General features: G+C 46.0%; 1 pseudogene; it reads right to left on the reverse strand.

The window, feature by feature from the left end:
- Window positions 1-10,858, reverse strand: part of LOC141727900 (uncharacterized) — a 34,287-nt pseudogene that overhangs the window by 23,346 nt on the left and 83 nt on the right.

Here is a 10,858-nt window from a genome sequence, read left to right on the forward strand (position 1 = left end):
AGCAATACCCTAGCTCCTCTTCACAAGGAAAAACTCCAGGAATCTAAAAAGAGATCGTTCAAGTACACTTCTACCTGCCTTTGTATTGTAGTTCAGGGCATGTATTTTTTTGTCTAGAATTTCATGATTTTTATGAAAACATGCATTCATATCTGCACATTTTTGTGGTTTTAATTATTCATATACCTAAACACGCCATTTTAAACTCTTGATTTATTGCAGTTGGTAATTTTCAGGTAGTATATTCTAAAATGTAACAAAACAACACCTTTTGGGTAGTTTTTCTCACTCTTAAAAAAAAACCCCATAAGCCATTTTTGGTTCATATCGGCCTATTTTAAATCAGGGCTACAATACTTTTATAGGATTTAGAGAGGTCCAATGAAATGCACACCAGTGCTTCCTCTTGTGGAATGTCATGGCCCCACCATAAAGCCTCTATTTACTTATGTGTTTCTCTCATTAGCTCAACTGTAAACACATGTTTAGTTGCAAACTTACACAAGATGAGCAAAATCAAAATGATGTGATGGGCCTTTGGGAGCTCCTTGCTGATCTTTCTGCTTCTTCAGCTGAGCAAGGCCCTGATCCAGGCAAAGAGACTGCACTTACTGCTTACACAACCATTTGGCTGGAACTCTGCTGATTTCTAGGAACAGCTGGAAGCCTCTATCTCCTCCAGATGTTTTGACTGAGCCAAGCTTTGCTGGGTTTTGGCTGCAAGTACTATTGCCCTTGCTTTCTTATATCCACAAGTACCATGGCTGGGAGAAAACTGCCACGTGGGCCATCTTCCAAAGGCACTTTGGTCTGGAGTTTGTGAATGAACAAGAGCCTCATCCACTTCCAAAGCACATGAAAAAAAATCATGAAAGTGAACTTCCCGTCCTTAACAAACAACTGACAATTCACAAGTGGATCTAGAGCTTCTTTACGCAATGAAAAGGAAGGCAATCTTCCAATGGAGTTGTGCTTTTGGGAGTTTTTCTTCTGACTCCCACTCCCAGCTGGCACTGGAAAAAGTCACGTCTCTGCAAGCATCAGTGTCTTCTGTCTGCCATCAGTTGTTTTGCTGCAACAATCAGAACAGGCATCAGCCTGGAGAGATGCTCAGCTGATGCTAGCACCAGGAGCTGCCCCAAGGAGAAAAAAGAAATGAACTTTTACCTCCCAAACCCATCTCCCCAGAGGCTCAAGCAGGATTCCTCTGGTTCCCAGAAATACAAAGAAATAGGGCTGGGAAAACCCTTTTTGCAGCTATGTGTTCATGCCCAAGACTTTGCTGATGCCATTTGGGTTTTGCCTTTTTTTCTTTTCTACCTTTTCTGTATTCCTTGCACATCAATTTATAGTTCTGTAGGCTACTTGATTTGTGACTACTTTTCCCAGTCCTCTTCCATGGCCTTTGCCTAAGCAGAAAGACAAATTTCCAGAGCTCCAAGCACAAGGGAGTAGAAGGCCCCAGTGTCATCTTGGTTCTTCCTGGGACAGACTTCTCCAGGGAGCTGGTGGACTCACCATCCCTGCAAGCCTTTAAAACATGACTGGATGTGGCACTCGGTGCCGTGCTTTAGTTGAGGTATTAGGCCATAGGTTGGACTCGATAATTTTAAAGTGTCTGTCTTCTAAGCCAGTGCTTCCGTGATTCTGTGACTGAGGCAGCTTTTCCTGCAGCCCTGCAAAGGGCTGCGGGGGCCCTTGGCCAAGGACGGCGATCAGGGCTCATGGAAAAGAAGCAAAGGGCTCAAGGTGAAGGCCGAGAGAGCAGAGCTGCCCCAGCGCGGCCCAGAGCGAGCCTCATGTCCTCCTCCTCACCCTGCGCCCTCTGCGCTGCCCTTTGCGGCGCCGGCGGCTCCTCTCGCTGCGGGGCTCCAGGGCGTGCTGGGGGCCGGGCCCCTCGTCTTCGGGAAGCGCCGGAGCCTCGGAGGCGAGCGGCTGCTGTGGCCGGCAGGGGAGAGCTACGGCTGCGGCCCTGGGCACGGCGAACTGCCGCTATGGCCGGCTCCTGCCGCGGCTCCTGCCTCTGCTGCGGGCTCTGCTCCTGCCCTGTGCGCACAGACACGGCCGAGGGCTGCCCGGCAGCTCCGTGCCGCTCCGCAGCGGGCCGGCCGGGCTGCTGCTCTCTGCGGCCTCTGCCCGCCGCTGCCGGCCCCGCCGCGCTCCCGCCTGCCTCTGCCGCAGCCGGGCCCACACGGGAGGCAGCACATTGCGGCCGGCTCGGAAAAGCCCTGCCCGCAAATCGCCCGCCACGGCCCCGGCCTCAGGGCACAGGCTGCCGGCGTCCTCGCAGCTGCGAGCCGGCCCGGGCCGCCTGCCGGCCTCGGCCACAGCTCCCGCCTGTGTCTCCATGGCCGCGGCTGCTCGGCACAGCGGGCTGAGCACATCCAGCGCCAGCAGCAGCTCCTCACGGGCCCAAGCTCCGGGCGCTCCGAGCCCGCCCTCCCCCGAATCCCAGCCCTGAGGGGCTTGGCGTCCCAGTGCATCCCCTGGGGACAGCAGGGTCGGCTGCTGAGCTCAGCCCATGGTGACACCACCAAGGGACCAATGGAAAATTCACCAAATCCTCATCCGAGACAAGAGAGAACTCCAATGGTGCCTGACAGCCTGAGGCAACTGCCAATTCCAGATCATTCCATCCATGTAGGAAAAGAGGCTTTTGCATTAAAGCAGAAAAGACTTAGCGAAAAAGAGGGCAGGAACAAACATCAAAGTTATTTGGACTCATGCTTCTTGTGTCTGTTAGAAAGGCCAAGAAAATACACTCCTTGCTCTTCTGACACAGCTCTCTCTGTTCACGATGCGAGACAGCGAGTGGTGATGATGTGCAGGAGCTGATGCAAGGGACAGGGACAAGGATGCAGCAGGCACAGTGCCAAGCTGACAGAGGGATGATCTCTGGCAGTGGCACTGAAGGAGAAGAGTTTGCAGGCAGGCCAGAAAATGGCTCTTTGCTTCACCTCTTCTTTCAGTGCTGCTAAGAATGTAGCCTGGAGCAAGTGGGAGCACCAGAGCTTGGAGCCCTTTCCAGGCAGGGCTGCATCAGACACAAACCAACAGGGGACTGAGGAGCCCCTGGGGTGGCAGTGAGCAACCTCGGGCTCTGCTCACTGCTGGTGGCATTTTCTATTGAACAATCTCAAAGCACTTCTGTTATGCTCTGTATTTCTAAGGGTTTCCCCCCCTTGTTTTTTTTTGGTTGTCTCCTACACCTTTTTTTCTCCAAATTTTCCTACCCTGTCAGCAGCAGCCCCTGTCCAGAACTGGCTCTAAAATATCAGCAAAGCAGCGAGGAACAACAATGGGTGGAATCCTGTGGCTCAGGAATTCGTATGCCAGAGCCCTGCTTGTGCCTTATGCTTTGTCAGGACCTCCTTCTCTGTGCAGAAACTAGGGAATAGTGGAGTTTTTTTGCCAAAGAGCTCCTGAGAAGCAAATGTTGTGCTATGTTTCTCAGGAGTGTATCTGTTAAGTTCATTGCTGGCAAAGAGAAAGTAAGGCCAGGGTAGCAGAGCAGCTGGGAGCTGGTCACTCCCTGCAAAGGGCTGGTGTAGGATGTGAGAACACCACGTTCCAGGAGGGACGAGCAGGGCCAATGTGCTCAAGGTGCTGCACATGAGCTTTGGGCTCACTTATAGAGTAGTCAGGAGTGGTGAGCACTGGAAGATCCAGCTGCAGTCCCCATCCATGTCCCTTTCAGTGCTGGCTTTAGGGTGTCTGCAGCCTGGATCCAGAGTGCCCTGGGGGCTCCTGAGGCTGCCTTTGCACCCAGGGTGAGGATGCCCAGGAGCCCCTGAGGCCGCAGTAGGGACCAGGGCTGGGGGCTTGTAGCCTGGCAGGTGTGGCTCTGGGGGCTGTGGCATGCCAGGGCATGGATCACTGTCACTGCCCTCCGCAGCCCTGGCTAGCTCTGTGATGCTCCAGGGACAATGGCAAGAGTAGGGAACTGGCTAGGTTGGGGTTTTGCTTGAGCCAGAACCTCTAGGCCAAATGCCCAGCAGTAGAGACCCCTGGAGGGCCAAGTGAAGGAAGCAGAGGAGGCTCTTCTGTGGTGTAAAGTGCAGCAAAATCATCAGGAGAAGAAAGGGGAAGGTTCTGCACGTGAGAATTCCCAAAGGGAACAGATGTTGAAAAAACCCCCAGCACCCCGTGCACGGGTTTTTAAAATTTTTCAAAACAGGGGGTGGACACCATATAGTAACCAATAAGTGACTCTTGGGGTGTGGTTTTGAGGGCTACAACAAATCAGAACAAGGAGAAGAGAGAGCACTGGGATAGGGATTGGATCTTAGGGTGAGGGACAGGGAACTTTCTGGAACAAAGAGTAGGGTTTGGGCTGATGGATGGGCCAAAGGGGCTGGGTTGTCTTGACAGACAGGGAAAAATCTGGTGAGGAGGGAGGGGATTCCTTGAGGGACACTTGGGTAGGAGGGCGTAACATAGGGGAGAGACTAACTGTAATAACTCGGGGAACACTTGAGCATACCACTGTATAACAGAACATTTGGCTCAATAAACTAACACACTGAAACACAGAAATTCAGGCTTTCAGCTGCTGAGGTGGCACTATCAGAACCCGCAGCAGCTGGTGAAAGCCATCTCTCTCCCCTTCAGGTTCTTGCTGTGTGGGAAGGTGCTGTGAGTTGTGGTGGCTGCACTCCCCCTTTGCTGGGAGGATGATCTGTACCAGGGGAGAGCAGAAAGCTGCCATGGTGAGCAGAACATGCTCAGAGCATTACAGTTCAGAGAATGGCACTGCCCCTGAAGGGCAAAAAGCTTGAAAGCACAGAATTCTATGCAGAACCGTTGCACAAATTTTCTCTTCTAAAACATGCCCATTTTTGTATACTGTAGATGAATACTCTGGATTTTATAGATTACATGGGGTTTTTTCTTAAGGTTTTTGGGAGAACTCTCAAGTTTTTTTCTGATTGTATTTTACATCCAGCATGCATACAGTTTTTTATTATTATCTTTCATTAGTAAAAACTTAGGGAAAAATACCTAAGCATTTTTTAATCCTTTGGGATATTGTGATTAATATTCTTAGAAAGCAAACCCTGTTGAACAAGTGTGAAAACACAGAGAGAGGGAAAACAATATCAAAGTCTTTTAGAACAGGGCGTGTAATAAGGACTGCAGAACTGTGTAATTCCTCCAAGGGCAGAATTAGCAAGATATACCACCAAGATAACCTGCAAAGATACTTCCTTAAATCAAGGTAAATGTGACCTGCAGCCATACGAAATACAGCCAAAGCAAATGAAAACCTTTGGAAAAGAGGGAATTTTGCAAGTGACATGAGTCTCTCTGGATAACTGAGGGATGGCCATCACTATTGCACTACATTCCTCAATATTTGCAATGTCTTTTCTCCCAGTTTCTGTGAAATGAATAATCTGCAGTTGTTTACCATTTACTTAAGCTCTTAGGGGAATTTCCAAGCACCACGTGTGTTTTTCTGTATCTGAGCAGGACTTGAGTTTCCCAAATCTTCTACAAAGCAGAAGGGAATCACACAGTTACTTGTGCTAATGTTAATGAAGGGTTTCATGAAAGCAGGTGAATGAGAGCACTGCATTGTAAAACTTCCACGTGCAAGAAAACAGGAGTCCACTTAGAATAAAACATATAAGGCTAGCATAACATCAGAATAGGATAAAATGAAATTGCTAGACAGGAACTGATGCATCAGAAATTAGATGTATCATTTCTGATACATCCGCATGCATTTGCAAGCTAAAACAGAAAAGGAAGGGCAGAGATAATAAGGAACGAAAATTTTAAAATTGCACCGTGCAGAACAGACACACAAACCACCAGTGTGAACACAGCTGGGAGATTCAGCTTGGAGATGGATTGGAGCGGAATCCATTCACTGAAGGTCTCTGGTGTACGAGTGACAAGGACTGAGGAAAAAAGGAAAATGTTTAATTTCTGAAAGCTATTTAGATTGCTGGAAGCATTGTCTAGAGAGCTAAAACCTAAAGCCTCAGAGAATCTGAACCTAAAACATCCCCAAATGGATTGATAAGGTATGATGTGCACATCTCTGCTGTTTTCAGAGTCAATGAAATTGACAATGAGTGTCCGGAAATTAGGAATGCCCACCCAGCTTTTATCTCCATTACTTTAAGAACACCTTAATAAGGCACTTCAGGAACTGAACACTGACATTCTCACCCTGCTCTATTTACTTTACATTTAAATACAGGCTGGTAGAAGGAGAAATTGGGCTTTAATTTCTCCCCAAATTACCTGTTGCACTTTCAGGTTAGGAGTAAATGTAAAATTCAGCTAATCACTCTATCTATCCATGAATATTCCACTAGTGAACTGACATACAGAACATCCTTGTTCTTTTTTGTACCTTCCTAAATGGTGCCCAATGAACAGGACACTTGCATAAATCTCACAGAAAATCACCAAAATTCCTGAAATTAACACTCAATTCCATGGTAAAAGCTTCTGAGAAAAGGCTTGACAGGATCACTGAACAAACTGAAACTTGGAAGAGAAACACGCATTTCTGCACTGATCAAGGGGAAAGAAAAAGAAATGCTGTAAAAATTCCAGGTGGAAGTTAAGGAGAAATACGGGAAGCACAGAAAGAACAAGGCCCTGTCAGATGACCTGTGCAAGGTAACTTTGAGCCCCAGCACTATTAGAGGACATTCCCTGTCATTGGTGCAAGCAGCTGGAGACATAAATGCTGACTGATTTGGGGGCCACACTCTTGATAAGTGCAGAGGTCGTTCAATAACGTGACATGAGGGAGTTCCCTCAGAGCAACTGGGATGCCAGAAAGAAGTGAACAGCTCACCACAGCCTGGCCCGCTCGGCTGCTTTTCCTTCTGACCCCCTGGGGAGGCTCTGACATTTCCTCTTCCCTGATGGAAGTGCAGCTGCTGCCAAGGGAAACGTGCCCACACTCACTCAGTGTTCCCTTTGCTTGCTGGCTGTCCCATCTGCTGTCCCTGCCCAGGAGAGCTGCTCTGCACGGGAGGAGGAGCCCGAGCGAGAGCCTGGGAACATCGGCGGCTGCAACCCCTCCTGATCTAGCGCTGTTCATGGATGTGTAGTTAGATTTGGATAGTTACAAGTATAGGGATATTTACATATACTGACTGATATTTGTATAGGGATATTATGTATGTATATTGTTATATTGATGCGTGTATATTCATCTGTTTACATACTTGTACAGCTCTGTAGCTGTGCATTTCTATTGCTGGGGATGTATGGATTGTTTTATTGGTCCACTGATATTTATGTATTCATAGACAGGTTTGTTATGTTTGTATTATATTGTCATGTTATATGTCATGAAATATGTGATGCATGTTTACATCTCTATATTGTTATGCCTATATATGTATTTACTTCTATTTATTATGTATGGAGTTGTATAGTTCTAAAATTCTATTTATTTAGTTCTGGATCTGAGATTCTTTAGAGAGGGATATTGATGTTTCTGTATTTGTATATGGGCTGCGCGGTTGCAGTAATATGTAACAAATTTAATTGTTAAACTTCAGGAACTTCAATATTTGTGTACAGTGAGTTGTTGCAGAGTGCTGCAATAAAGTAATTTTTTTTTCACTGAAGTTGATTTCTGTATATATTTACATAGCACAATACTCAGAATAAATTAGATTTTAAGCATAAATTGATATTTCTGTGTTGTATTTTAAATTGCAACACAGCTGTTGCAATTTAAAATAAATTTCATTTTTAAACATAAGTTAATGTTTGTGTATTTATACATTAGTAGCGCGGGTGTAACTATCTGCAATAATTGTAATGTTTCAGCTGAAGTAAGTCTAGATTTGTGCTACCCAAGGCCATGGGCAGATGTAAATGCTGGAGGATTTTGGCCACACAAATCTCAGGCCATGCCCAGCACATGCCCCACCTGCACTCAGGCTGGGCAGGGGCAGCACAGATTTGGGCTGGCAGCAGAGCCCCACGTTGGCTCAGAACTCGCTGCCAAGGCTGCTGAGAAAACTCTGGGGCTCCACTGAGCACAGAATCCAAGCAGGAGCCACCCGGGGAGGACAAATCCCTCATCCCACAGGCATCTCTTTAGGAAAGTGCTCCAAGTGTCCCCCTGAAGCTCATCCCAGAGACCAGAAGCCAGCAGGGATCCTGAGCCAGCTCTGCTGCCTTTGGCAGCACTTTGGCAAATGAGCTGCAGCAAGGGGGAGGCAGCAGCGACTGTGACTGCTGCAGGCTGGGGATGAAGGAAGGGCCATGGACACAAGTGCTGAGATGCCCCAAAATCCAGAAGGAGGCTGGAGAGCTGGGAATCAACTTGGCATTTCAGTGCCAAGCTCTCACAGGCACTGAAATGATGGAATCCCTTTGTGTGAAGTGACCTGGAAGAACTGACAGGGAGTTGCAGCTAGGATCAGCAGTAGCAGAAACTAGGAGATCATCTAATATCCCCCACAAGCAATGGCTTCAAAAATGATCTCATATATTCATTATTATATTATATTATATTATATTATATTATATTATATTATATTATATTATATTATTCATAATATATAATATATAATATATAATATATAATATATAATATATAATATATAATATATAATATATAATATATAATATATAATATATAATATATAATATATAATATATAATATATAATATATAATATGCATGAAATTTAATGCACATGTATTTTTGGACAATTTTATTTTTTGATACATATTTTCATTTAAGATCTATATTTGAAATAGTCTTTCAGCTCGAGAGAGTGAAGATTTACAACAGTGCAAAACCATCTGCCCACACAGCAGTCAGCCCCTGGGTGTGTGCATGCACACCCACCCACTCTTGTGCCTACTTTTCTCAGCATCTCGGGGCTGCTGTTTGCGCAGAATTGGGATGAATTTGACTCGACAGAGCCACGAGTGGGGTGTTCAGCTTGTCATGAACACTCATGTGGCAACGAACAACACAGAGCCCTCAAATCACATTATTACAGGTCATTTCATTCCTGCTGGGCACTGAGGAACTCTTAAAAGACACAGAAAAGGGGTGGAAAACATTGGCATAATGCTACTGCTGGTGTCCGCCTGGAGGAAAATCTTTTGGGTTTCTTAAGGTGGTAGCTTTCACTCCTGGGTTGACTATATGATGCTTTTATCCCCAATTGTCTCATTCTGTTTATGTTAAATAATAAGTTCTGTACCTTTAAGAGTGTTCCAGAGAGTGAAGGGGGGAGAGAAGAAGCACGCAGTTTGTTTTCAGACACTGCACTCACTCCACATTCCTCTCCTGAACTGTGTTTTCCACAGACAGACAGCGGGACAGAGCTCTTATTTTGCTTTTTAGTTTGTGTTAGTTCTAGTTGAGTCTAAGAAGTTCCCTGGACTGTTTTTTTTTTTTCCTTTTCTGTAGACCTCTTGAAACTGCTCTGGTCTGAACACCAGCAGAGCACCGGCAGCTGCAGCTAAGGCCCATCGGGCCAGGCCTGGCCTGCGACAATTCCAGCACTGGAGGGACTGATCAGAGACTGAGTGAGCTGAGCTTCAACCCGGGGTTTTCTCAGTTTGTCATCTCTTTTAGAGTGGCAAGGGGTCTCATTGTTTGATATTGTTTTGGTTTTATTGTTTAATAAACAGGTTTTTTTCCACCTTTCTCCAAGGAGGTATTTTTTCCTCCCAGATCAGTTGAGGGGAGGGGCCAATTGGATCTGCTTCTCCCACCAGAGCTCCTTTGGGGGATTCTTCCCCAAATTTGCTTGAAACCTGGACATGGTATATGTTAACGGGCAACAAAAAAGGATAATGCAAGAGACGCATGGGAACAATTTAGCCGATTTAGAAGCTAAAAATGCAACTGAATCAGGGACAAAAGGACTAATAATGGTATTAACCCCCATGAGAGAAATGCATAATGTCCCCCTATTCAGTGGGACAGAAGAGGAAAAACTCCTTAAAATAGGAGCCAAGAGAGATAATGAAGGGAAGAGATTAGCAGATGGGAGGCAAATGTTGAATAAACCCCTTGCCAAGAAAATGCTAGAAGGCATACATGGAACAACACATTGGGGCGCACAAGTGCTAAGTGATCAATTCCTAAGGGAATGGGGCTGCATGGGAATTTTCAGGATACCTAAGCAAGTAACTGAACAATGTGTGATATGTCAATAACTGAATAAGAAAATCATGAGGAAAACACCCAGGGGAGGGTGAGAACTAGCCTTATGGCCCTTCCAAAACATCCAAGTAGACTTTACTAAGCTTCCCCAGGTACAATGGTGGAAGTTTTTGCCAGTGATAGTAGAAGAGGTGACTCATTGGGTAGAAGTGGTATCTACTGCGAAAGCCAATGCCAGTGTTGTGAGTAAAACACTTCTGGAATCAATCATTCCCCGATATGCGACAGCAAACAGGATTGATTCAGACTGGGGAACTCATGTTATATCGAGGATATTGCGGAAAGTTGTTCAGGCCTTGGAAATAAATTAGGAAGTACACACTCCATGGCATCCACAGAGGTCTGGTTGGTAGAGAGAATGAATCAAACTCTTAAAAGAGCTCTAGCTAAGCTAATGATTGAAACCCAAATGTCATGGATAAAATGTCTCCCTTTGGCCTTATTAAGAATTAGAACCCAACCCCAGTCAGATCTGGGAGTGTCACCCTATGAAATGATGTTTGGGTTACCCTTCCTGACCTCACCCCAGAAGGTTGCCACCTATGAGGAAGGGGAAGCCAATGCCAAGAAATAAGTTTTGTCTATAGCACAAACCTTAGAAGGGCTAACACATAAAGCGGCAATTCTTCAAACTACCACCCTGGATTTCAGAATCCATAATATTAATCCCAGGGATTGGGTG

Source organism: Zonotrichia albicollis, unplaced genomic scaffold (assembly GCF_047830755.1).
Source record: "Zonotrichia albicollis isolate bZonAlb1 unplaced genomic scaffold, bZonAlb1.hap1 Scaffold_257, whole genome shotgun sequence".
Classification (NCBI taxonomy): domain Eukaryota; kingdom Metazoa; phylum Chordata; class Aves; order Passeriformes; family Passerellidae; genus Zonotrichia; species Zonotrichia albicollis.